Below are 27699 nucleotides of genomic sequence, written 5' to 3'. Positions count from 1 at the left end.
ATACTTGGTTAAGTCCATTATTTATGGAGACATGGATCGGTTGAAGCAGTCGCTCCATCACTCTGCTTAATTTGTCCCATTTGGCAGGAGTGAATAGTGTATAGAAATGGGAGAAGATGAAGGCAGGAAGGAGGTGTCTGTTATTTGTCAGTTCGAGAGGGTTCTATCTTTTGATGTTGAAGTTCCCGAAACTCTTCATCAGATTGGCCAAGGTTTTTCTGTCTCTGTCCCAAGCTTTAATTAACAGACTAAAAAGAAAAGTGTGCTATACTGCAGTAGTAATTGTGTTTTCCAAAATGTAGATTCATACTTTCAGGTGGGACTTGTTCTCACCACTGGTGTCAACTGTGCATCTGTGCTTATGCACTAGAATATGTTGGCACAATCATGGTTCCTCTAGGTTGGATTGGTGGTGTCACTGGTCTGCTTTTGTTCAATATTATATCACTATATGCAAGTACTCTTATGGCATAGATCCACCAATACGGCGAGAAGAGGCATATCAGATACAAAGACCTTGCAGGATTTATGTATGGTATGACGAAATTAAGAAAACATATATATACTGACCAGAAAAGCTAGCCAGCCCCCCTTTTTTGCGTCTCAACTCAATTTCATTATTTGTTGCTTGTTCATGTGTTTTTTTAAATCCTTTCACTAGTTATGTTGTTGATGCAGGTCACAAGGCTTATGTAATTATTTGGGGATTACAGTATGCAAACCTTTTTCTGATAAATATTGGATTCATCATTTTGGGTGGACAGGCCTTAAAGGTAGGATAAAATATTCCTACTATCATTTCCTACTTTCTACCTTTATTTATTCGAGTTGCTAGTTTCCCCGTGGTTATTAAATTTTATTCATTGTAACAGTAAAATCATAAAATAATATTTTTATCAAATTGAAGTAATTGAGCTACATGTAAATTTCTCAGAGAATATGAATGATCAGAAAAGTCAAATTTACGTCAGAATATTAAAACTTTATTGTGTAAAAATTATGACTACCCACTTTTTGACTTGGGTATTATCACTTTTAGTCCGCGTCAGAAACTATTTATATTTGGTAGGCGAAAAAGTGTATAAAATTTATATAATTTTCGTATATAACATTTCGAATGTATATAAATACAAATAAATATACAAAAAATATATATACTTTCGACTATTATTTTGAGGGTGGCTATACAGTGTCATTTTTCCTTTAATCATGTGCCAAAAATTCAACGTGACATAATTTGGCCCTAGAAATTTGACCTTTCAGTCATTTGTATATTTGAGTAATTCACACATGATTCAATTATTTTAATGCTACAAAAATGGTCCTTCCTTTCATCCCAAAACTTGGTGAAGATGAAAATAGAAAAGAAAGATGCAATATGTGGTGTCTGTGGGGTAGGTTCTTTTTATGCCTAACATCCAATATCTAGTATACACTAGCTTGACTAATTCGGGTTCGCACCATTTTTGGCCTAACCATTCGGTGTCCAGTATACACTGACTTGAGTAATTCTGAATAGCGCATAGTTCATTCCTAAGGCTCAAGTCTGAAACCTTTAGTTAAGTGGAGGAACACTACTAACAAAATGTCAAAAAACGTCCAAAAAAACTGATCGAAGTCGTTTGGAATCGAACAAAAACCGACCGATTTCAATTCATCGAAAAAAGAATGATCGCAATAGGGTAGCGACCGCAGTCGGTCGATACTACCGACCAAAATCGGTCGGTATTCGTCAACGCACTTTGACCAAATTATCTGACAAAAAATAACTATACCGACAGACTTCGGTCGGTAGTTTTGAAAATAATTAAATTAGCGACTGAAGAAGGTCGGAACTTTAATTATTAATTTTTTAAAAGTTGTTCAATTCCGACCGATTTCAGTCGGAATGTTTGAAATATTTAAAATATAAAATTAAAAATTCCGATAAATTAGCGACCAAAGTCGATCGGAACTTTAATTATTAATTTTTTAAAAAAATTATTCAATTCCGACCGATTTCGGTCGGAATGTTTAAAATATTTAAAATGTAAAATTAAAAATTTCGACCGCAGTCGGTCGGAATTGTTAAAATATTTAATATTTAAATTCAATAATTCCGACCGAAGTCGATCGGTAACTTTGAATTTCTCGAAAATTCAAATGAATAGTTCCGACCGACTTCGGTCGGTAGGCGATCGGTCTTCTGGGTATTTTTTTGGCAGAATGCAGCTGTTTTATAGCTGCACTACCTGCCAACAACCAATCACCTATAATGGCAACATTACATTGCTCTCATTCAACCAATATCAACAACAATAACAATAATAACAACAACAATAACAACTATCAAAACTATATTATTAACAAAACATCATCTCCATCTCCACTAAACTATATTAACAAAACATAATACCCAATAACAAAATGTTTCACAAGTTAAAAGTTCAAACATTATTCAATGAGTGTTTTGTATTGTATCACCTCCATCTTCACTACTAGAAGCTTCATCGTCGGCATGGTTCGAAGGATCACGACGAGAAGGACTAGCATCTGGTGAAGGCTCACGAGACCGGGTAATGGAAAAAGCACCACTAGCAAGAAGATTGGACAACTGACCTTGAAGGAGATTAAATTATTGGTCCCTTTTTTCTAGATGAACTTGAAGGGTATCAAATTGTTTATCTGTTTTTTGTTCGCTAGCCTTTGTCTCTTCAAGCTCTACTGTCAGCTTTGCGATCTTCTTCTCCATAGATGAGATAGTCGACCTATCAATTGCCTCGCCTTGGGCGGAAGTCCCTATTCCTTGCAATCCAACCCTGTAGCGCCGAAATGATCTCTCTGAAAGGCCGTATGCTATCCCCTTTTTAGGATCACCAACAACATCCAACCATATCTTCTGCGCTTCTTCGTCGGAAATGGGTGGTCGCTCGCCTTGCTCATTCGGTGGCAAGCTCCGAGTGTACTCCTACACATTAATCTTGTAGCGGCCCTTTATTTAGAAGATAGAAAATTAATAACTATATAATATTATAAACATTAATTTCAAGTTATAGTAGTTATGAAACTTACATATGTAGTCTCCACCCGGTCCTCGACCCATCTAGTTGGATCTGTCGGTGCCTTCTTCTTCCGGATGTGAGTCTCCATGAAGAACTCATCATGAGACATCTTCCCCCCATATATTTTTTCCTACAAATATAATAAAACATGTTAACTAAATTAAAATATATAAATACAGTTTGATATATATAGAATTAAATATTTTAAGAAATTACCAATAGTCTGCTCGCAGTCCCCATACTCCTTGCACCCACACAGTGAAGGAGCCACCCTTCTCAGATGCTCGAGCCTTCTTTCCCTGTTCACTCTTCTTCTCGAACTTCTCCGTGGTCCACTGCCTCAGCAGATCCTCCCATATGTGCGGTAGAACCCATGAAGGCTTCTTAGTCTTCTTCCTAGCAAAATAGAAGGAATCGGATAGTCTCTTACGGCATTTGAACTCAAAATTTGCAAGAATGGCACTGTTATGTTGGTCCTCCCAGGCACACTTAGTCTGCAAATGAAGTGTGTAACGTTAGATGAAAATATTGATAGTATAATGCTTAAATAGATAAGAATTGTATTAAAACCTTAAATTGGTTGAAAATTTACTCCACGAGCTTCTATGGAAAGTCACTCCAAGTCGCATAGTGTGCATCATACAATCGGCCAAGACTAGCTAGAAATTACATTAAATAAACAAGACTAGCTATTATAATTTAGCAAAAATAAAGAAGTAATAAATAAATCTTACCCATTGCCCTCGGGCCTGATGATCATCCTATGATAACGATCATACCGCACTTCTTTTGGATCATCTCCCTCCAATGGATCGGAAGTGTGCGTAGAGGGGGGGGCATCTAGCTCAGCGCTACTATCCCGAAGGCGAAGTCTAGAAATGCTAGGAGAGGAACTCCGTGGAGAGGGAGATGGTGTCGCTGATGAAGATGGCTGCGATCCACACCCTTGCTGCGATCTAGACCCCTGCTGCGCTCCGGCTGAAATCTAGATGGATGTGATCCAGCTGGTGATGAAGCAAATGGAGAAGATGACGGGCATATCACCACATGGCCGTGTGACTGATGACTCCATGGACCAATGTAACTATATGCAAGGATCATGTGGAGGAAACGGGGTATAGCCTTGTGGTGGAGAATGGTAAGAATACTGTTGGGAGGGCGAATGGTAGGTATTCTGATGAGTAGATGGATATGGTGGAAAATATGTGTGCCTAGCAGATTGTTGTCGGCCATCAGCAGCGGAGGGATCCAAGTGTGGAGTGGAAGGAAGCGATAGTGTAGCACTGTCATCATGATCAATAGGCCTCTTATCCTTCCTAGACCTACCTCGACCCCTACCGGTCATCTGCATAAATTAAAAAAAATGTTAGAATTGAGAATATAAATCTATATAAGTTGAGAGCACTTGAAAAAACTAACATGCTATTCGTCTTCAAAGTATCCTTCCTCGTCCGAAAATTCTTCCTCTTCACTTATTTCATTTTCATTAGGTGATTCTTCGTCCTCATTTTCTATGATTGTTATTTCCTCCATATTAACTTCTTCTAATATGCGTTGAGGATGCTCCAAGTCATTTTCTAACTGATCATCCACCATTTGGTTAACACTTGAGGTATCGGTTTGGTAAGCAACATCTAGCACATTCTCAACTTCCACCCTACCTAAAGGCTTAGTTTTGATTACAAACTTACCGAGCATAATACACTTACCGAACTTTTTCTGCAATTATAAAAGGATCATAGCGATCATACTCCCTCTTTTTATTAACCTCAATTATGTTGTACTGCGAGTATACATTTGTACCTCTTCTAGGTATTGGGTCAAACCACTTGCATCGAAAAAATATGATCTTCTTGTTTGGCCAACCTGAATATGATAATTCTAGAATCTCTTTGACCACACCATAATAATCATTTTCCCGATCCAGGTTGCCTTCACCACCTTTGACACACACCCCACTGTTATTGCTTTTTTTATACTTGGAGCATTCCTCGGTGTGAAATTTGTAACCATTCATAAAATACTTAGACATAGTTGTAACCGTAGGTGCAGGTCCCCAAGATATATCTTTCAAAAATTGATTAACATCGTTGTTTGGATTATTGACCTACATATAGTGTTAAATAAATCACAAGTGAGCAAGTATATTCACAAGTGATCAAGTATGTATATTCACATGTGAGAAAGTATGTAAGATGCACTTACACACCCTTTAAACCATGCCTCAAATGTAGAATATACAGCATCATGGCCAAATTGACTCACGAAGTCACTGAGCGACATATTGAAAATTTTGTTAGTTGCATCAACCAAATTAAATAGTAGTCCGTGTAAATTAATCTTATGTCAAGACTTACTTAAGAAAGGGTTGAACTTACGGACAATTTAGCAATACATAATTTGAAGCTGATTTGTACTCCATAATACTTAGGCCTCTTTTTGTTCGATCTTTAGAAGCTAGGCCTGGTTGATTGAATATAGACATTTATGGATATAATGGATCAATCTCAATCATGATATTGTGCCGATTGGGCTTATTTCTAGCACATGGCACATGACTGTCGAAGTAGTAAGAACAAAAATGGGCAGTTTCCTTTGTAAGATAGGCTTCGCATATGGATCCTTCAATCTTATTCCTCTATTTAACAAATCGTTTACACTTGCTGATAGTCCTGCACATTGTCACTTATTAAATTATTATGTTAAAGAAAATTACAAGAATAATTCAAGGTTTGAAAATTACCTCTCGAATGGATACATCCACCTGCATTGAACCGGTCCTCCAAGTCACGCCTCATGTACAAGGTGAATTGGAAGGTGTTCCATCACATCAAAGAAACCACATGGAAAAATCCTTTCCAGCTTATTACTGATTACAGGAATGTTCTGATTTATTTGAAATAGGTTTTCTTCCCTTAATATGGTAGAACATAAGTCTTTGAAGAATAAACTTATCTCTGTGATGTGTTTCCAAATATTTTCAGGCAAACCACAAAATGCAATAGGGATTAAGGTTTACATGAAGATATGACAGTCATGAATTTTTATATGAGTCAGCTTTCCTTCAATCATATCGGCATGTTTTCCCAGGTTCGAAGCATAGCTCTCGGGCATCTTTAGGTTTGCAACCCACTCACAAATCTGCCGTCTTTGTTCCAAAGTGAATGTGTAGCTGATGTGTGGCTATATTTCATGGTTTAGCACACTATTCGCATTGCATTTTATATTCTTTAATGATAAATTACACTTTATTTGCTCGTAATGAAGGCCATTTTATGTGTAGGTGAATTGGAGATGAAAGTAGAGAAAAAGGGATACTTAAAAGTCGAAAGCGTGCTTGGGAGCAGTTGAAAAGGAGAAGCCGGCGAAGCCAGGTACACCAGGCATTATACCTGGCGAAGCCAGGCCTAGAGCAAGCCTTATACCTGGCGACGCCAGGCTAAAGCTAGGTGATAGACCTGGCAAGGCGAGGCAGAAGCGAATAGTCCAGGCTTTATACCTGGCGACGCCAGGCCTGGGGCGAGGTCCACCAGGCGTTAGGCCTCACGAGGCCAGGTCTGGGCGTGCAAAGTCTGTGTTTTGAAGACTTATTTCGTCTCCGGGTTTGACTAGGACTTTGCCTACACGTTTAGGTCTTTTCCTACACATATAAATAGACCTAAAAATGCCACTTTGGAGGACATTTGCAACCGGAGGCAAGAATAGCTTGTGGAATCACCTGTTGGGAGTTAGAATCATCAATTTCTACATCCTTTCATCTTTACTCTGTACTTTAATTATGCAAAATATTTGGGATATTGTTACTATGAGTATGAGTAGCTAAAATTCCTAATCTAGGGTTTTGATGGAACCTATTGAAGGATAAGTTTCTTGTTACGTTAATATAAATTTGCCGTAGTATTTTCTCTATTTGTTCAACTATATTATTCATGTGGTTGATTGAAGAGCCCTCAATTAGCTGTTCCTATTTAGTATGTATTACTCGGGAGAGAGTGCATATTTAAGTAGTTGTTGAACAACATCACTCCTAACGTATATGATGGATCAATACGAAGGGTTTAATGGGATTAGGGATAACGAAATCTTGGTGCGATCTGAGTGAGCCGTACTTAATGCCAGCTAGCGTAATTCGGGAGAATATATCTAGTAAATTGTGGTAATTACTGGGAGAGAGTTACGATAGTTATAGTGCTCATGATCGGTAGAGAAGACTTAAGCGAATTTATAGAAAATGTAGGGAAAAAGATTCCGACAATAGGGGAAATCACAACCTTAGATATTTCCAATTCATGTTTACAAACCGTTCGTAGTTAGTCATTTGTTATTGCATTTTCATTACGTAATATTTAGTTAATAAACATCCAAATTATTATTCAAATATTTTTGAAGACTGATTGCGTGAATTTGTGTGGGTCTAGCAGCTGTGATTGATAGGTTAATTCCCTGTGGGATTCGACTCCGGACTTATTAGCCGGAATATATTTGCGATGACCGCTTGTCCTTTTTATAAGGCATAGTTGGGCGTGATAAAATTTTGGTGCCGTTGCCGGGGAACTAACGGTGTAGCTGTAGGTGTACGTATTGCTAGGTTTCAAGTTTGAACTTTTATTTTTATTTTTTGTATTTGATTTTTTTAATTTTTGTTTTACTTGTTGATTTTAAAAATATGGCATCTTGGAATTATGAGCGTTTTGATGTTGGTAATTCTACTTTTAATCCTCCTTATGCATATTGTGGAGGAAACCACCCATGGAAAAATTATCAAAATATTCTCGAGAGCGAGTTATGTGCACTAACTCAATCTTATGTGTGGAATGTGTGTGATATGTGTGGTGGTCAAGATGGTCACTTTCATGATTGTGCTTATATTTCTTATCTTCCTCCAACCCCTTACTTTGATGGTTCTTCTTTTTCTTGTGAAGTTAATAGGAATAAAGAACCCAGGGATGATGACCTGAAAGAGATCAAGGATATGTTAAAGTGCCTTGTGGAACAAAATAGTAAAAGACAGCTGCAGATAGAAAGGCAAGAGGAAACTATTCACAACCTGGATTGTTATTGTGTAAACAAGTGGTAGTAAGAAACTCCTGAGCCGATTTGGGAGGGTGAGGCAATCTCTCACCTCTACAAGCACTCACATGGCACTAGTGCATGCTAAGTGTTTGCTATAATGACTTAAAGGCATTCCTTGTCCCCATTGGAGCCTGAGTCTCCAGGATTAATAGACTAGTATTGTGTAGTCATGCACCACGTTAAAATCTTAAGTGTGGGGTGGCTCACGGGTAGCCCATGTGTTTTTATTTGATTCTAATGTTAAAGGAAATACGAGGTGAAGTTTGAGTAACCTCGGAATGTTGGGGAACACTATCTGTGTAATGTGTAATACAGTTTTAACTGATTAATGATTACTTGTGTAGGAACGAATATGCCTCCGAGAAAAGACACAGGCAAAGGAAAGGCTACTTCCACTGCGCCGGCTAAAGCAAAGGTGACCTCCGCACCTCCCCCAAATAAGAGAAAAAGGGGAGAAGCTACCTCCAATCTAAGTGGAGTACAAGTTGTGGCAGCTATAGCAGCCATGCATCAAAAACCACAAGGACAACGGGAGTTTGGCATCAACAGCATACCACCGCATACTAAAGATTGGTACAGGCATTGTAGGCCTAAACATGTACACCCGGAAGTAGCTATCCACGAACACAGCATAAAAGCAAAGTATTAGGCAATTTGGAGTGGCATTCGGGATATGGGGTTGAGCTATGTATTCAAGAACACAGGGGACATTAATCTCAACTTAGTCCGAGAATTCAATGCAGGGTTTGATCCGCAGAGTACTGAACAGTTGGTGCCGATTCGTGGGCGATTGATAGATTTTTCAGCCACGGCCATATGTAACTTTTTAGGTGCTCCAGATGTTCCTGTGGAGCCATTGGACCACTTCATTTGCCGGCCTACATATAGAGAGCTGAGACACACGCTTTGTAGTGTCAATTCTACGGCAACATGGGTCCGGGATAAGAAAACTAATCGGCACAAGAGGTTCCCCAAGAAGAAGATAAGGGCAGAGGCTTAAGTGTGGCTTAAACTGATAAATGCACGGCTCCTACCATGCAATCATGACACACTCATTATCCGTGAGAGGATCTGTGCGCTCTAATTCCTCATGATGGGTCAAAGGTTAAATGTGGGTCATTTGATCCGCTACCAAATGTCTTTAGTCAGAATGAGTAAAAAGGTCGATCGAATGATATTTGCCAATTTTCTAACTCGGTACTTAAGACACGAGGAGGTTGAGGAGGAGCCAAAGTTTGACCACACCATCGATCAGCCCCTACGACAAACGGACATCACTAGTCTCCGGCTGAAAGAAGAGACTGCCATGACATCTTTGACAAGTACCGAGCATAATGCTCGGGATGATAGTTTTATGGCCCATCTCTATGGGATAATGAATTTGCAGCTAAGGATAGGTGGCCGGCCAACCACATCTGAGAAGAGGACCTTATTGGAGTAGCGGTACCCGCTCAATGCTCATGCCCAGCAGCTGGTTGGGATAGGTGATGGCTACAGACTCCCCGATGATGAGTATATCAACACTCCTGAGTAGTCTGAGGCCGAGCCGGAGCAGTCAGATTATGAGGACGATGATGATGAGGAGGAGGAAGAACATGATGAAGAGTGGAGAGCCTCAGAGGATAAGGACGCAATTTGATTAGGGAGTTTCCTTGCACCCTACTCATTTTTCTTGTTTTGTCAATTTGTGTATGCACTAAGGACAATGCATGATCTAAGTGTGGGGTGGGGACTTGTGGAAATTACTTGTAGTTGTTTGTTTTGTTGTTTTAGTAAGTGTCATTTTCGTTAGATAATTATTTTAGTTATTTGTTTTAAGAATTTGGTTTAGTGATTTGTTTTTGTTATTTGTTTAGTTATAAAACAAAAGACTGGACTCTTCCCGACGATGGATCTCCTAGACAGTTTTCTTGAGGGAAGTAAGTCTAGAGAAAAAAAAAGATTTTTTTGTAGGTAATGTAGTAATTCCCCCTTGGTTTTTCTTTGGGCCGCGGTTCTATTCCAAGGGCTTTTAGTTGAACTAGGTGTAGTTAGTTTTAATTTGTAGGAGTAGGAGCCACGAAGCTATGCATTTAATTGTAGAGATATCTCTTAACTTTGTTATGCCTTGAGAATAGTTAGTACTATGGTCGTGACGCATAGGCTTGGTTTTTGACTCTAGCATAAGTACCTTAAATCGTAGATTCCTAATTTTGCTTAACTTCTTTGACTGGAGTGTCGAGATGAAACCAATCCTGAGTGAGTTATGTGCCATGTGTGTGTGAGTTTTGTATGTATTATATGCATTGCATTTGATGTCTAGAACTTGCCCTGTGTGTGTGCAAAGTGAAATAGTAGTCTTGTTCAGTCTGAGAAGTGATATAGGCATTTCTTTGTTAAGTCAGATATATATAGTTTACCCACCTAAACGTTATGTAACGTAGTTAACCCCTTTGAGCCTGTAATCCTGTTTCTTTGGCAACCACACTACAAGCCTTACCCAATTTTTTGAATTAACCATCTATTTGAACCTTTTCACCTCTAATGAGCACTTGAATTATTATAAACTTTGTAAAAGTTAAAGTGTAGGTTGGTTGGTTTGGCTTTTGAGTGGAACTAATGCAACAAGGAGAAAGGTGCACTATTTTGAAAAAAGTAAGAGTCTCTTGAATTGAAAAAGAAATAAAGAAAAAAAATATATAGTTGTATTGCTGTGAAAAAGAATATTCATTGATAAGTGGTGACTCTTGATGTAATTGTGCTTAAAGAAGTATGGGGTAATATACATTGATGTGAAGGTGGAGTTTTGGTTTGACATAAGTAGGGGCTTGAGTGTTAAAGTATATGTATTAAAGTGCTTAGGGAGGTGTAGTCACTCATATATCCAAATATATCCTACCCGGCCCGCAGCCTACATTACAACCAATCAAAGTCCTATTTGATCTTAGATTGAATAAGCTCGATTAATAGAGTATTACACTACGGGCAAGCCTATGGTGCATCATTTGTGGCATATGAATGTTATTTCTGAGAGCGAGTGAATTTTGTCTATCTTGAGTTCCTGCGTTCTTAAAATTCATCGTGTGTGGAACTGAGCTCTTTGTTGGGTGAGGGCATGTGATTCATAAAGGAAAGGTAATGTCATTGACCTCCATGTTAGAGTAAGTAAGTGATTTGTGAATAAGTCATGGTATGTGAGTCAAATCTTGAGGCGAGGATGTTACACCGTGCTGCTTAGACTATTTTAAATATTCTTGGAGCAAGGAGTTAAGGGACTTCCTTAGTGAGGTTGTGTCTATAAATGTGGTCTGATTGCTCGAGGACGAGCAATGTTTAAGTGTGGGGTATTGATGTGTGGAAATAATTCATGGTTTAGCACACTATTCGCGTTGAATTTTATACGCTTTAATGATAAATTACACTTTATTTGCTCGTAATGAAGGCCATTTTATGTGTAGGTGAATTGAATATGAAAGTAGAGGAAAAGGGATACTTAAAAGTCGAAAGCGTGCTTGGGAGCAGTTGAAAAGGAGAAGTCGGCGAAGCCAGGTACACCAGGCGTTATACCTGGCGAAGCCTGGCCTAGAGCAGGCCTTATACCTGGTGACGCCAGGCTAAGGCCAGATGATAGACTTGGCGAGGCGAGGCAGAAGTGAGATAGACCAGGCTTTATACCTGGCGATGCCAGGCCTGGGGCAAGGTCTCGCGAGGCCAGGTCTGGGCGCGCACAGTCCGAGTTTTGAAGACTTATTTCGTCTCCGGGTTTGACTAGGACTTTGCCTACACGTTTGGGTCTTTTCCTACACATATAAATAGACCTAAAAATGCCACTTTGGAGGACTTTTGCAACTGGAGGCAAGAATAGCTTGTGGAATCACCCGTTGGGAGTTAGAAACATCGATTTCTACATCCTTTCATCTTTACTCTGCACTTTAATTATGCAAAATATTTGGGATATTGTTACTATGAGTATGAGTATCTAAAATTCCTAATCTAGGGTTTTGATGGAACCTATTGAAGGATAATTTTCTTGTTACGTTAATATAAATTTGTCGTAGTATTTTCTCTATTTGTTCAACTATATTATTCATGTGGTTGATTGAAGGGCCCTCAATTAGCTGTGCATATTTAGTATGTATTACTCGGGAGAGAGTACATATTTAGGTAGTTGTTGAACAACATCACTCCTAACGTATATGAGGGATCAATACGAAGGGTTTAAAGGTGGGATTAGGGATAACGAAACCTTGGTGCGATCTGAGTGAGCCGTACTTAATGCCAGCTAGCGTAATTCGGGAGAATATGTCTAGTAAATTGTGGTAATTACTCGGGAGAGGGTTATGATAATTATAGTGCTCATGATCGGTAGAGAAGACATAGGCGAATTTATAGAAAATGTAGCGGAAAAGATTCTGATAATAGGGGAAATCACAACCTTAGATATTTCCAATTCTTGTTTACAAATCGTTCGTAGTTAGTCATTTGTTAGTGCATTTTCATTACGTAATATTTAGTTAATAAACATCCAAATTATTATTCAAATATTTCTAAAGATTGATTGCATGGATTTGTGCGGGTCTAGCAGTTGTGGTTGATAGGTTAATTTCTCTGTGGGATTCGACTCCAGACTTATTAACCGGAATATATTTGCGACGACCGCTTGTCCTTTTTATAAGGCATAGTTCGGCGTGATCAGTAGCTGGCCTTGAGCTTGAACACCTTAACGTCTCAAATGGACAAGTAATACAACCACAACATAGCATAGTTTGTCTTTCCCTGCACCAATACATAACCCACACTATGTCTACGGAGCCTTTATAGATAAAGAAGAGTACAATGATAATGCCGGCAACAAGCCCCCGGCTATACCTCAAATAGAATACATAAAGTACAAAAGATTCATGACCCCAGAATAAAGTGGGGCTCACCAAGTCAGTTGGGAAGACGGTGCACTGCTATCACTGACCAATATCTCCTGCTATGGAACCACCTGCATCCATTGAAAGATGCAGAGCCCCCAGCAAAAGGGACGTTAGTACTGTCAAATAGCACTAGCATGTATAACTAAACACCCTCCCAATAGAATGAAAAATAATACAAACAAGATTATCATAATATCAATGAAAGCCTTAATCAACATCAAGCCTCAATTTAGGATCAAGACAGTGTTCAAATTAATTTTCATATCTCACATTGGGAGATTTTTAGTATCGATATGCCATTGTCCACAATACTAGTGCTATTATTCACCATACCAATACCACTATTCACAATACCATTATTCACAAAACCAGTACCACTGTACTCTTAGCACAGAGTCCGATCACGACCCGATCAGCTAGGCTATCTCAGTAGAGACATCAACCAAAATTTCTCTCAATATCAATACCACCGTCATTAACACGGAGTCCGATCATGACCCGATCGTCTAGGCTAACCATTAGGGACATCGACCACAATCACAATTTCAATTATGATTTCCAGCACAATCACCACCATATGTGCGGCATGGTGTCCGATCACGACCCGATCGGCTAGGCTGTCTTATTTGAGACATCAACCTTTTTACATCAATCATCGCATTTCATAATACTTTCACATCTTTTCATTTCATTGGCACTAATGGCCATAATTATAAGATCATTCTTGGCACGTTGGCCATATTTCATATTTTATGCTCATATTATCAATTTCAAATATCATCCTCATCATCAACAACAAACACAATTCAAATCAAAGTGTGTAGTACACATGTAAGCAATTTAGAGTCTAATGCACATAGAGATATTTCACACAATTTGGCATAATAGCCTTCATTTGAACTTGACTTAAAGTCGAAACATTATTAATACACAGACCATATTTTAACACATCCTCAATTGGTAACATAACATGAATAGAGCATTTGGGATGCTTGTTGAACATATATCTTTCAACCCAATCTTACTCGGAATAGCCAAGTTCATAATGAATCACTCGAGACTTACATAATTTACATGAATATCGTGGGATTCAATTCTAAGAGAAGAGTTTAGCCAACATACCTCACTTGAGCTTCCTTACACTCTAAATGTTCCGGAATTCTTAGCAACTTCAATCTATTGTAGAAATATAATAAATTGAATCAAAATTAGGAAGGTGATCATGGTTCGAGCCCATTTGAGCATTTTATCAAACACTAAGTGTGCATTAAGATTCCAAGGTCCCTTTTATGGAGAATTCCATCATCCCACAACCCAATCTCTACCATATTTAGCTCAACAATCTTCCTACACCCTTTGATAATACATGCATGTAAAATAAACAACTCTCATGCCCAAAAATTATCTTGCTAGTTACCCATTTTCAGAAAAATTTCGAAATTAGGGTTTAGGGTGTAAAATCTTACCTCTAGGATGAAGACCTAGTGAGCTTCCCTTCTTAATCTTCCAAAACTTGAGCAAGAATTGAAGCAAAATTATTGAAGAACACCTTCTCACTCTAGGGCACTCTCTCTCACTCTAAAATATCAGATTATATCTCAAAAATGGCCTAAACAGTGTATTTAATGAAATAGGATCGGGTTTTAAAAACCCAAAAATAGAGCTCCAGAACAAGGTATGCGATCGCACAACCGATATGCGGACCGCATATCGGTCGCATAATTGGTTACAAAATAGCCAAAAGAACTGTTTGTATATGCACTCACTATGCGGTCCGCATAACTGTTATGCGGTCGCATAATGCACCGCATAACAGTTATGCGGTCGCATAGTCGACCGCATAGTTGCTTCCAACTGACCGAATTAACTGCCTCACTCTGCGGACATTATGCAGTCCGCAAAGTGGTTCTGCGATCGCATAATGGACCGCAGAAATGCACTTTTCCGCCAAAAAGTTTTCTTTACTTTCCGGTGAATTGTTCAACCCAAAAATTTCGAGCCGCGGCTCACAAGCTCGCTGCGAAGAATTTCTACAATCCTCAAACACGTAAGCCTAGTCCGGCACCATGAAACATTATTTTCTTTGCAAACTTTACCGGGCTTTACACTTGAGTACTTCAAAAAATAATTCTGGGTGTTACAGCAACTCACAAAATATGCTATGTTTTGTCCAGTTATGAGTAACACCATATCCAGGAAATCTAGAAGGTGGGGCCTCGGTAACTTTAGTGAAGTTCTGAACCCTCTCCCAAATTTCCTCACCAGACAAAATTGGAGGAGGCAAATCACGTTCAACTGTATTCTTTTTTAATACGTTCTTCATCCTTCTGAACTCATGATCAACTGGCAAGAACTAACGATGAAAATCAAAATATGGCTGCTTTCGGCCATGTCTTAAAGTGACCGCTTTACCATTTTCCATGCAGTAAGGACATGCTAACTTTCCAGCAGTCATCCACCCAGACAGCATTCCATACGCATGAAAATCATTAATGGTCCACATTACGTTAGCACACAAGTTGAATTTTTGCTTAGTTGATATGTAATATATCTCAACTCCATCATACCACAACTGTTTTAGCTCATCAATCAGAGGTTGCAAATATACCTCAATCAAACTCTTTGGATTGTGGGGACTGGGAATAACACAATTTAAGAAAATATATGGACTAGTCTACACATTTCCGGTGAAAGATTATACGGCGTAATAAAAACTAGCCAGCATGAATATGGTATTGCAGAAACAGAAAATGGTGTGAAATCATCATCACACAAACCCAACCGAACATTCCTCGGTTCACTAGCATAATCCGGATACGTCCTATCAAAATGCTTCCAAGCTTCCCCATCTGAAGGATGACACATAACACCAGGCGGCCTTCTATTTTCATAGTGCCATCTCATATGAGGAGCGGAACTCATCGATGTGTACAACCTCTTTAATCTAGGAATAAGAGGTAAGTAATGCATCGACTTCACAGCAACCTTCTTCCCGTTGGAAACCCGCTTAAAACGAGGTTTTTCACAAAATTTATAACTTTCTAAATTTGCATCACCCTTATAATACAACATGTAACCATCTTCACAACAATCGATTCTCATAGACGAGAGTCCTAACTTAGAAACCAATCTTTTAGCCTTATAGAAATCTTCAGGTATGTTGAAAGTTGGGTCAACTAGTTCACTCATAAGGCCAATGAAAGAATCCATTCCCGCTTGAGAAATATTGGTATCTGATTTGATACTTAATAATCTAAGTGCAACAGACAACTGAGAGTGCATACTCCCTTCACTTAGTGGATGACTCGCGGCCTCTAACTGTTTATAAAAATATTTTTCTTCTTCGTTAGGAGCTTGTTCAACACTTTTATGGGGTTCAAACTCGAAGTGCATCCCAAAAGCATCCGTAACTATTTCATGGTATCTAGGATGTTGAACGTTATTCCCTACCGACCTACTACTTTCACCAACAACTATGTTATGAAATACACCATCACTACCATCAACCTCTCCATGACTAGTCCACACAAAATAATTATTCATAAACTCTTTTTTATAAAGATGAGTCTTAACATCCTCCGAACCAAAAAAAAATACAAACACTGGCACTTCACACAAGGACACCTAATCATCCCTCCGATTTGAAATGGTACAAGTGAAATTACATGCCTAATAAATTCATTAAGCCCTTCTATAAATTCCTCCCTCAAAAACCGACGATTAGGATAATTCCTATTATACATCCAACTACGATATTCCATCTACACAGAGAAGAAATAAATTGCATGTTATATTAATTTGTAAGTTCATATATATCTATAAATGAATTCAATTATCTTAGATTGTATCGTTACACTTAGTATTAGATTGAGAACTAGCTTAATATATCCTTGTAATTTATTTTAAGTTTGATATAATTTATTTAAAAGTCCATATAATAAGATTGATTTATCCTTGTAATTTATTGTTCTAACCCTATCATTAATCATATAATTAGACTCGTTAGATAATGAATTAGTTAAGCCATTCAATTAGACTAACTCAATTAGATTAATTGATATTATAGTTCATAATTTATATATTAATTAATTTAAATGCATTAATTTGAGTTCTATTAAGAACCATAAGTTCATAACTTAAGGTAGTTCGTTATTTATACCTTAAGTTCATAATTTATACCTTAAATTAATTTATACATTAAATAATTTAAATTCATTAATTTGAATTCTATTAAGAACCATAAGTTCATAATTTAAAGTAGTTCATAATTTATACCTTAATTCTAAATCTAATGTAGTTCAAACCAAAAACCCTAAAAAATTGTAATTTTAGGTAGTTTAATTCTAAATCTAAATCTAATGTAGTTCAAAAACCCTATTTAGTCATAGAAATCCTAAATAGACAAAAACCCTAAATAATTGCATAAGATTATATTCCGAAAATTAAAAATTAAAAAGCTAATAAGGTAGATTACTAACCTTGAAAAACAATGGCAATGGTGGTGCCGCCGAGGAGGAAAAATAGTAGTGGTGGTGGTGGCAGCGCAGCAGTGGTGGTGGTGGCGGCGCGGAACAGTGGTGGCGGCGGATGGGGGCTTAGGCATGAGATAGAAGAGCAGCTTCGTTGTTTGGGAGTGGGTGACTTGATGTTGGGTGGGATTAGGCCAAAACTCTGTGGGGAAGGGAGATGGAAGGGAGATAGAAGAGAGAGAGAGTGAAAAGATGAAAATGGGGAAGAAACCCGTCTAGTCTGGTCTAATTAACATATTTCTGACCGAATTTCGACCGATTTCGGTCGGTATTGTTAAAATAATATTTGACCTCACAAATACCGACTGAATTCGGTCGGAATTTCAATTTTAATTTTTTTTAAAATATTAATTTAATGAACATACCGACGGAAGTCTGTCGGTTTTAGTCAATTTATATAAATAGCATTTAAATAAATAATATTTAATGCTTAATTGATATATATATCTCTGTGTGTGTGTGTGTGTGTGTGTGTGTTTTTAAATTACTTTTATATGGACACTATGTATATATGTATATAGTATTTAACTGATTTAACATCCTAAACTGTAATATTCAATATTTAATTAATTTTGTATTTATATACATACACACACACACACACACACACACACACACATACACACACACACACACATAAATATATGTATATATATGCACACACAGACACACATAATCTTGAATGTTTTATTCTTGATCACCTTATTAGTACTTTGCTCGGATACTTCATCAGTGGATCAATTGAAAATTCAATTATATTCTATTAAAACTTACTATAACACATTTAAAAATAAAGTGTATAGTTCTATAAGATGTAGTGCTATATTAATACTTAAGTTTTAGCAACAACAACATATGAATATAGCATATATTAATATAGCATATGTTAATATAGCATTAATATGTATACATATGTTGTTATTGCTAAAACTTAAGTATTAATATACACTACAAGAAAATGGCTTATTAGCGACCACCTTTTAGCGACAGAGTTAAAATGCCATCCCTAAACGTACACATATTGCGTCGAGATTTTCTTGTGGTCCCTAATTCTTATATTTTATTTCTAAACTAACGAAGAGTGCAAAACCGTAATGACCCCGCCGGTCGTTTTGAGAGTTATAGCCCTGATCCCCTATTAATTGCTTCTCCTATATTTATTTCTGCTATTGTGACTTGTCGGGAGGTTTTGTTTTGATTTTTGGAGTGTTTTGGGACACTTAGTCCCTAAATGGAGGTTTAAGCCTTAGGATTTGGACCGTAGTCGGAACTGAGTGAAGACGACTCCAGAATGGAGTTTTGTCAGTTTTGTTAGCTCTGTTGGGTGATTTTGGACTTAGGAACGTGTTCGAAATGTGTTTTGGAGGTCTATAGCTCATTTAGGCTTGAAATGGCGAAAGTCGAATTTTTGGGGATTTTGACCGGTAGTGGACTTTTTGATATCAGGGTCGAATTTCGATTTTGAAAGTTGGAGTAGGTCCGTAATGTTGAATACGACTTGTGTGCAAAATTTGAGGTTAATCGGACGTGGTTTGATAGGTTTCGGCATCAGTTATGGATATTTGAAGTATTAAGTTCATTAAGTTTGAATTGGAGGGTGATTCGTGATTTTAGAATTGTTTGATGTGGTTTGAGGGCTCGACTAAGTTCGTATGGTATTTTAGGATTGGTTGGTATGTTTAGTTGAGGTCCCAGGGGCCTCGGGTGAGTTTCCGATGCCCAACGTATCGATTTTTGGACTTATGAGGTTGCTGAAGTTTTCTGGTGTCTGAGTTCTGGTTTCCTTATACGCGATCGCGTGGGGTGATCTGCGATTGCGTAAGCTAGCTGGGCGAGAGGATAGAATTGTTCTTCGCGTTCGCGAACAAGGGCATGCGAACGCATAGTGAAGTGAGGTGGTGCTTTACGAACGCAGAGACAAAGTCGAGTTCGAGTAGGGTTAAGTGGACCAAAGATGGGCCACGCGCTTTGCTCATCGCGAACGCGTGAGGACGTTCGCGATCGCGTGAGTCTGAGAGCTAGAGCATCGCATTCGCGTGGTGTTTTATGCGTTCGCGTAGTCACTCATGCCTCCCAGTCACTCAGCACTCGGAACTCAGCACTCGCACTCGGCACTCAGTAGGTACCTGCGCTCACTGGGGGTGTGTACAGACTCCGGAGGGGCTCCTTCAGCCCAAGCGCTATAATCTGCACAGATAACTCACGTACTGCACGGACAACTCACGTGCTGCACGGACAACTCACGTGTTGTATGGACAACTCACGTGCTATAATAATAAAGTATGCTGCAAGCGGGCAGCCCCGATCCACACTCATCCTCACAATCAGGCCTTCGGCTGATATCAAACATATAGCGGCGTGCAGCCCGATCCCATAAATATACAACATGCTGCGGTGTGCAACTAGATCCCATAAATATCCTCACAAATCAGGCTCTCGGCCTTACTCAGTCATCAATCTCTCCAGTCTCTCGGGCTCACAATGTCATGAAAAATAGCCCAAAAATAATGATATGATGTATCAATAAATAACAACAGAGACTGAGATATGATATGCAATGAAATGAATATGATTGAGTATGAATTTTCAATTTAAAACAAATAATTCACAGCAATATGACCTCTGGGGGTCCCAATAATACTGGCACATAGCCTCAACATGATTTTTAATATACTTTTCAGCTCAATATCTCTAACTCATAAAACTGCATGAAAAATGCCAAGATTATTTAACTACAAATTCCACAGAAATAATTATGTCACAATTTCTATAGTGCATGCTCACACGCCCATCACCTAGCATGAGCGTCACCTCCCAACAATTTACAAAATACATATATTCAGGGTTCATACCCTCAACTCCAAGATTAGAAGAGTTACTTACCTCGAACAGGCCAAATCCAATGTCGAGAAAGCTAAGCAATGCTCCAGAAATTCTATTATGCGCGTATCAACTTCCAAACTGCTCGAATCTAGTCACAATAATTTGACTCAATCTACACAATTTATAATAATTAATTCCATATCAAAATCGTAATATTTTCCATAAAATCCGAAATTACGCCCCAAAATCACTTGTGGGGCCCACATATCAAAATCCGATGAAACTCGTAAAATACGACAACCCATCCAATTACAAGTTCAACCATACTAATTTCACTCAAATCCGACTCCAAATCTATATTCAAACTTGAAAAATTCATTTTGTGACATTATAGAAATTTCCTTCTATTCCTCTTGAAGATTCAATAATCTTACACTAAAAATGAAGATTAATTCATGGAATATAATCACAAGGGAGTTAAGAACACTTACCCCAAGTTGCGTGAAAAATTTCCTCTCCAAAATCGCCCAACCCGAGCTCAAAAATCCGAAAATGGGTGAAAATGTTGAACCCTAGAATTTAAGGTTCTGCCCCAGCGATTTCCGCATCTGCGGACAAGATTTGTGCACCTGCACATTCGCTTGTGCGAGCAAAATGTCGCATTTGCGGACTCCAGTCGCCTGCCTAGTTTTTGCTTCTGCGTGCATCCATCTGCATCTACGCTCACGCAGGTGCGGAATTTTCCCTCACACCTGCGACCAATGCCTCACAGCCCTTTGCCCGCATCTGCGCTCCTTCTCGCGCAGGTGCAATTGCGCACCTGCGAAGCATCATCCGTACATGCGCACCTCGCTTCAGCGCACCCCTGCTCGCACCTGCGACTACTTTTCCGCAGGTGCGATTACACCAGAAGGCTTCAGTTCCAGCAGTCTTCTAAATTCAAAAATCAATCTGTTAACCATCCAAAACTCACCCGAGGCCCTCGGGTCCCCGTCCGAACATATCAACAAGTTCCATAACATAACACGTACCTACTCGAGGCCTCAAATCATACCTAACAACCTCAAAAATACGAACTACACACGGATTCAAGCCTAATAAATTTCCAAATTTCTAAATTCTACAAACGACGCCGAAACCTATCAAATCACGTCCGGTTGACCTCAAATTTTGCACACAAGTCACATTTCACACTATAGACCTATTCAAATTTCCGGATTCGGATTCCGACCCCGATATCAAAAAGTCAAACCCCCAGTCAAACTTTCCATAAATTCAACTTTCGGCAATTCAAGCCAAATTCCACTACAGACCTCCAAATAATTTTTCGGACATGCTCCTAAGTCCAAAATTACCATACGAAGCTATTGGAATAATCAAAATTCGAATCTGAGGTTGTTTACACATAAGTCCGCATCCGGTCACTATTTTAACTTAAGCTTTAAACCTTGGAACTTAGTGTTCCAATTCCTTCAAAAACCTTACTGGACCCGAACCAATTATCCCGACAATTCACACAACAACTGTAAAGTACAGTTTGAGAAGTAAATGGGGAAACGCGGTTGTAATACTCAAAACGACCGGCCGGGTCGTTACATTCTCCCCCACTTAAACATACGCTCGTCCTCGAACGTGCCAAGAGTTATTTTCAAGCCATCAAATCACTGTTCCATCTTACCACACACGTACCCGGGGGTGAACCCACGTCACCCTATCCCACATAGGCTTGACTACACAATGCAACTGAAAATCATTAATTTAACCTTAGCCTATAAACGTTAGAGTTTAATTTCCAACCTTTAAAATTTCTTTCAAGACTCAAATCTTACATTTTCACACTGTATAAGTCCTCACAATATCCATACTCTACTACTGCCCTAATACTTCCATCAGCTTAACAAAAAATTCTTCTCAAGCTCATACAATGCCGACCATAAAAATACCCCAAATCATCCGCTAAGCTCGCAATCCTTCTCTTGACACTCAAGTCAACTTTCTGAACCAGATTCAAATTCAACTCTCCACACATACACCTCCACTCACATTAGAAGGAACACACCTACGTAGATTACTCTCCAGGAGATAACCCACCTCCCTAGCCTCAAATTGGCATCTTGTTATATATTTTCGCAGCCATAATTTCTACGCAATCAATAAATCTTTCCAAGTCCAAACTTATTAACAAAACACGAGAATTTAGTCTGTCCCAAAATTTAACAATGTGAAATATCCTTCAAAACATTCGTACTCGAGACTGTACGTCACATCAAAACGAAAATCAAGCACCCAATGGACTTTTTTTTAGTTTTCACAGAAATGCTTCTCGTCATATTCAAATCGTCTTAACACATCCCGCAGTTACATCATAACCATCACATTGCATTCCACTGCTCATCGAGCCACAAATTCCACTGTAGGATCATTACCAGACATATAAGTCAAATTGTACGAGTTACAACTAAAGCTATCGAGCTTAAACTACGGTCTAAACCTGGCCTCAAGTCCTCCAGACTTGCCCATCACCAGAACACAGAATACACATCTCCAACATCGTTCATGGAATCATATTCTGGCGATGCACAGCTGATACTGAGCGCTCATGTGCGCATACGAATACATGGAAGGAATTCAAAGAGTTATATTTCAAGTTGAATCAATCTCGCACGATAAGGAAAGAAAGATGGAAAGTATATATATCCTAAATGCCCTGTAGCCTCTCGAAGATAAGTATGGTCTTCATCATACCGATCCGCAAGACTCTACTAGACACTTGCTCATGACTTGTAGAACCTATGAACCTAGGGCTCTGATACGACCTTGTCACGACCCAAAATCCAACTAGTCGTGATGGCACCTAACCCATCCCGTTAGGTAAGCCAATTACCAACTAACCAATTTCAATGATAATTATTAAAGCAATTTAAGTGAATAAATATCCTGATCTTATACAATCCCCAAGAACTGGTAGTACAAATCATGAGCTTCTAAGAATAGAGTATACAAAGCGGAAATGAAATAAATACATAGTCTGTTTGAATAATACATAAACAGAGCTTTTATAAATCTAAGGCTACCCTGAACAAGCGGCAACTACAACAGGAACGCAGGTACATCTAAAAATCCCGCAACCATCGAGCACAGCAACAACAACAGCCGACATCTGCACGCAATGTGCAGAAGTGTAGTATCAGTACAACCGACCCCATGTACTGAGTAAGTAACAATTCTAGCCATAGGTTGAAAGTAGTGACGAGCTTCTACCAAGGTCGGGTCCATAACCGATAGTCCACAACAATCCATAATAGTATAAAGCAAATAATACCAGAAGTAACTCAGGGATAAAATACTCATTCAAATAATGATTTCAAAAATAGTAGTTCTTTCTTTCAAATACATCAGTGAAAACCCAAATCGTTTGCCGAAGTTGCCAATAATATGAATAGTTTGAAAATAATAACTTTCTCCAAAAATCTTTTCAATAATAAATAATATGTTTCATTTTCCTTCCGAATAACCCGTGTAAAACAAATGCATCACTATGCCCATCTGTCAAAATATATGAAAAATCATGAATGATATGATGTTGTATAGCATGAGAAACAAATACATCTCTATGCATGTATGTCATGTGTGCATGCCAATGCGATGCAACTCAGTGATAAAATCATAAACAGCCCCTCGGGCAGAACATCACTCATATACAATCCCTCGGGCAAACCTCACAGTCACTCGTGCCACTCAGGCATACCTCACAATCACTCTTGCCACTCGGGAATACCTCACAATCACTCTTGCCACTCGGGCATACCTCACAATCACTCATGCCTCCCGGTCACTTAGCACTCGGCACTCGCACCTGGCACTCAGTAGGTACCTGCACTCATTGGGGGTGTGTACAGACTCCGGAGGGGCTCCTTCAGCCCAAGCGCTATAATCTTCACGGACAACTCACGTGCTGCACAGACAACTCACGTGCTATAATAATAAAGTATGATGCAGGCGGGCAGCCCCAACCCACACTCATCCTCACAATCAGGCCCTCGGCCGATATCAAACATGCTGCGGCGTGCAGCCCGATCCCATAAATATCCTCATAAATTAGGCCCTCGGCCTCACTCAGTCATCAATCTCTCTAGTCTCTCGGGCTCACAATGTCATAAAAAATAGCCCAAAAATGATGATATGATGTATCAATAAAAAATAACAGAGACTGAGATATGATATGCAATGAAATGAATATGATTGAGTATGAATTTTCAATTTAAAACAAATAATTCGCAGCAATATGACCTCTGGGGGTCCCATTAATACTGGCACATAGCCTCAACATGATTTTTAATATACTTTTCAGCTTAATATCTTTAACTCATAAAACTACATGGAAAATGCCAAGATTATTTAACTACAAATTTCACAGAAATAATTATGTCACAATTTCTATAGTGCATGCTCACACGCCCATCACCTAGCATGAGCGTCACCTCCCAACAATTTACAAAATACATATATTCAGGGTTCATACCCTCAACTCCAAGATTAGAAGAGTTACTTACCTCGAACAGGCCAAATCCAATGTCGAGAAAGCTAAGCAATGCTCCAGAAATTCTATTATGCGTGTATCAACTTCCAAACTGCTCGAATCTAGTCACAATAATTTGACTCAATCTACACAATTTATAATAATTAATTCCATATCAAAATCGTAATATTTTCCATAAAATCCGAAATTACGCCCCAAAATCACCCGTGTGGCCCACGTCTTGAAATCCGACAAAACTCACAAAATACAAAAACCCATCCAATTACAAGTTCAACCATACTAATTTCACTTAAATCCGACTCCAAATCGGTATTCAAACATGAAAAATTCATTTTGTGACATTATAAAAATTTCCTTCTATTCCTCTTGAAGATTCAATAATCTTACACCAAAAACGAAGATTAATTCATGAAATATAATCACAAGGGAGTTAAGAACACTTACCCCAAGTTGCGTGAAACATTTCCTCTCCAAAGTCGCCCAACCTGAGCTCCAAAATCCGAAAATGGGTGAAAATGTTGAACCCTCAAAATTAAGGTTATGCCCTAGCGATTTCCGCATCTGCGGACAGGATTTGTGCACCTGCGCATTCACTTGTGCGAGCAAAACGTCGCATTTACGGACTCCACTCGCCTGCCTAGTTTCCTCTTCTGCGCGCATCCGTCCCCATCTGCGCTTACGCATGTGCGGAATTTTCCCTCGCACCTGCGACCAATGCCTCACACCCCTCTGCCCGCATCTACGCTCCTTCTCGCGCAGGTGCGATTGTGCACCTGCGAAGCATCTTCCGCACATGCGCACCTCGCTTCACCGCACCCCTGCTCGCACTTGCGAGCTCGCACCTGCGACTATTTTTCCGCAGGTGCGATTACACCAGAAGGCTTCAGTTCCAGTAGTCTTCCGAATTCAAAATTCAATCTGTTAACCATCCGAAACTCACCCGATGCCCTCGGGTCCCCGTCCGAATATACCAACAAGTTTCATAATATAACACGAACCTACTCGAGGCCTCAAATCATACCTAACAACCTCAAAAATACAAACTACTCACGAATTCAAGCCTAATAAATTTCCAAATCCTACAAACGACGTCGAAACCTATCAAATCACGTCCGTTTGACCTCAAATTTTGCACACAAGTCACATTTCACACTACAGACCTATTCAAATTTTTGGAATCGGATTCCGACCCCGATATCAAAAAGTCAAACCCCCGGTCAAAATTCCCAAAAATTCAACTTTCGGCAATTCAAGCCAAATTCCACTACGGACCTCTAAAAAAAATTCGCACACGCTCCTAAGTCCAAAATCACCATACGGAGCTATTGGAATCATCAAAATTCGAATTCGAGGTCGTTTACACATAAGTCCGCATCCGGTCAATATTTTAACTTAATCTTTAAACCTTGGAACTAAGTGTTCCAATTCCTTCAAAAACCTCACTAGACCCGAACCAATTACCCCGGTAATTCACACAACAACTATAAAATATAATTTAAGAAGTAAATGGGGAAATACGGTTGTAATACTCAAAACGATCGGCCAGGTCATTACAGCAACAAAGTTATTCTTCGCGATCAAGAGGCTATTTCCGCGATCGCGATTAAGGAATCACTCGGCAATATTAAACATTTCAAAAATGAGGGTTTGGCCATTTTTATCAAAACTTGAGTTTGGGAGCTCGGATTTGGACAAGATTTTAGGGAATATTCAGAGACATCGATTGGGTAATGATTTTACACTTGATTTTAGTTATATCCCATAAATCTATCATTAATTTCATCATTTAATTTCCGATTTGGGTTGAAAATTAGGAAAAATGGGAAGAAGTTCTTCAACTAAGATTTTTGGGTTTTGATTGGGATTATGACATCGGATTTGGATAATTTTGGTACGAGTGAACTCGTGAGTGAATGGGTGTTCATAATTGGTGACTTTTACTCGATTCTGAGATGTGGGCCCGTGGAAGCTTTTTAGGGCAATTTTCCAATTTCTTGCTTTAGCTTTGAATTCGTTAATTAGATTAATTCTTATAGTTGTATTTATGGTATGTAATTAATTTTGGCTAGATTTGGGCCATCCGGAGCCGGATATTCGTGGAAAGAGCACTGTTACGGATTGATTGATCTTGGTTTGAGGTAAGTGGCTTGCCTAACCTTGTGTGGGGGAAATCCCCTTAGGAGTTGGTACTAATTTTACTATGTGAACGCCGTGTACGCGAGGTGACGAGTGCGTACACGGGCTAATTTTTGAAAAACCCAAATTTTACTGAGAAATTCCATGTTTTCACCTTAATTGAATATACTAGCATGCGTAGTTACCCTGTTAGCTTATAATAACATGTCTACGTGCCTTATTTGCTTAATTGAACTCTTTGCAGCATGCCTATTGAATTCCTGCTTCTTTCCCGACTTGTACTTAGTCTAGACTATAGATTTCTCTTGTTGTACTTGTCGTTTGTAATTGATTGCGCTGTGTTACTTTGGGACTACAGGACGGTATCTCGAGAGATCCCCCTGCATATTTATTTTTGGGACTACGGGATGGTATCCCGAGAGATCCCCCCGTATATTTACTTTTGGGACTACGGGGGTACCTCGGGAGTTGTCCATGCATATGTACTTTTGGGACTATGAAACGGTATCTCGGAAGATCCCATGTCGCTTAATTCCATGCATTGTTATGTTATTTCTCTGTGCTTTCCTTTATTGAACTTTAGTCTCTTATTACACTGCTTATTCTCCTATTTTTATTATTATATACCGGTGGGCCTGACCTGACCTCATCACTAC

The 27699-nt window shown here is 38.9% G+C and overlaps 1 pseudogene; it reads left to right on the top strand.

Moving 5' to 3' along the window:
• The first annotated feature begins 372 nt into the window (after positions 1–372).
• The window catches only part of LOC117273253 (proline transporter 2-like), a 57135-nt pseudogene continuing 29808 nt past the window's right edge, over positions 373–27699 (top strand).

This window comes from Nicotiana tomentosiformis, chromosome 5, assembly GCF_000390325.3.
Source record: "Nicotiana tomentosiformis chromosome 5, ASM39032v3, whole genome shotgun sequence".
In the NCBI taxonomy this organism is placed as follows: Eukaryota; Viridiplantae; Streptophyta; class Magnoliopsida; order Solanales; family Solanaceae; genus Nicotiana; species Nicotiana tomentosiformis.
This window is presented reverse-complemented; position numbering and strand designations above follow the sequence as displayed.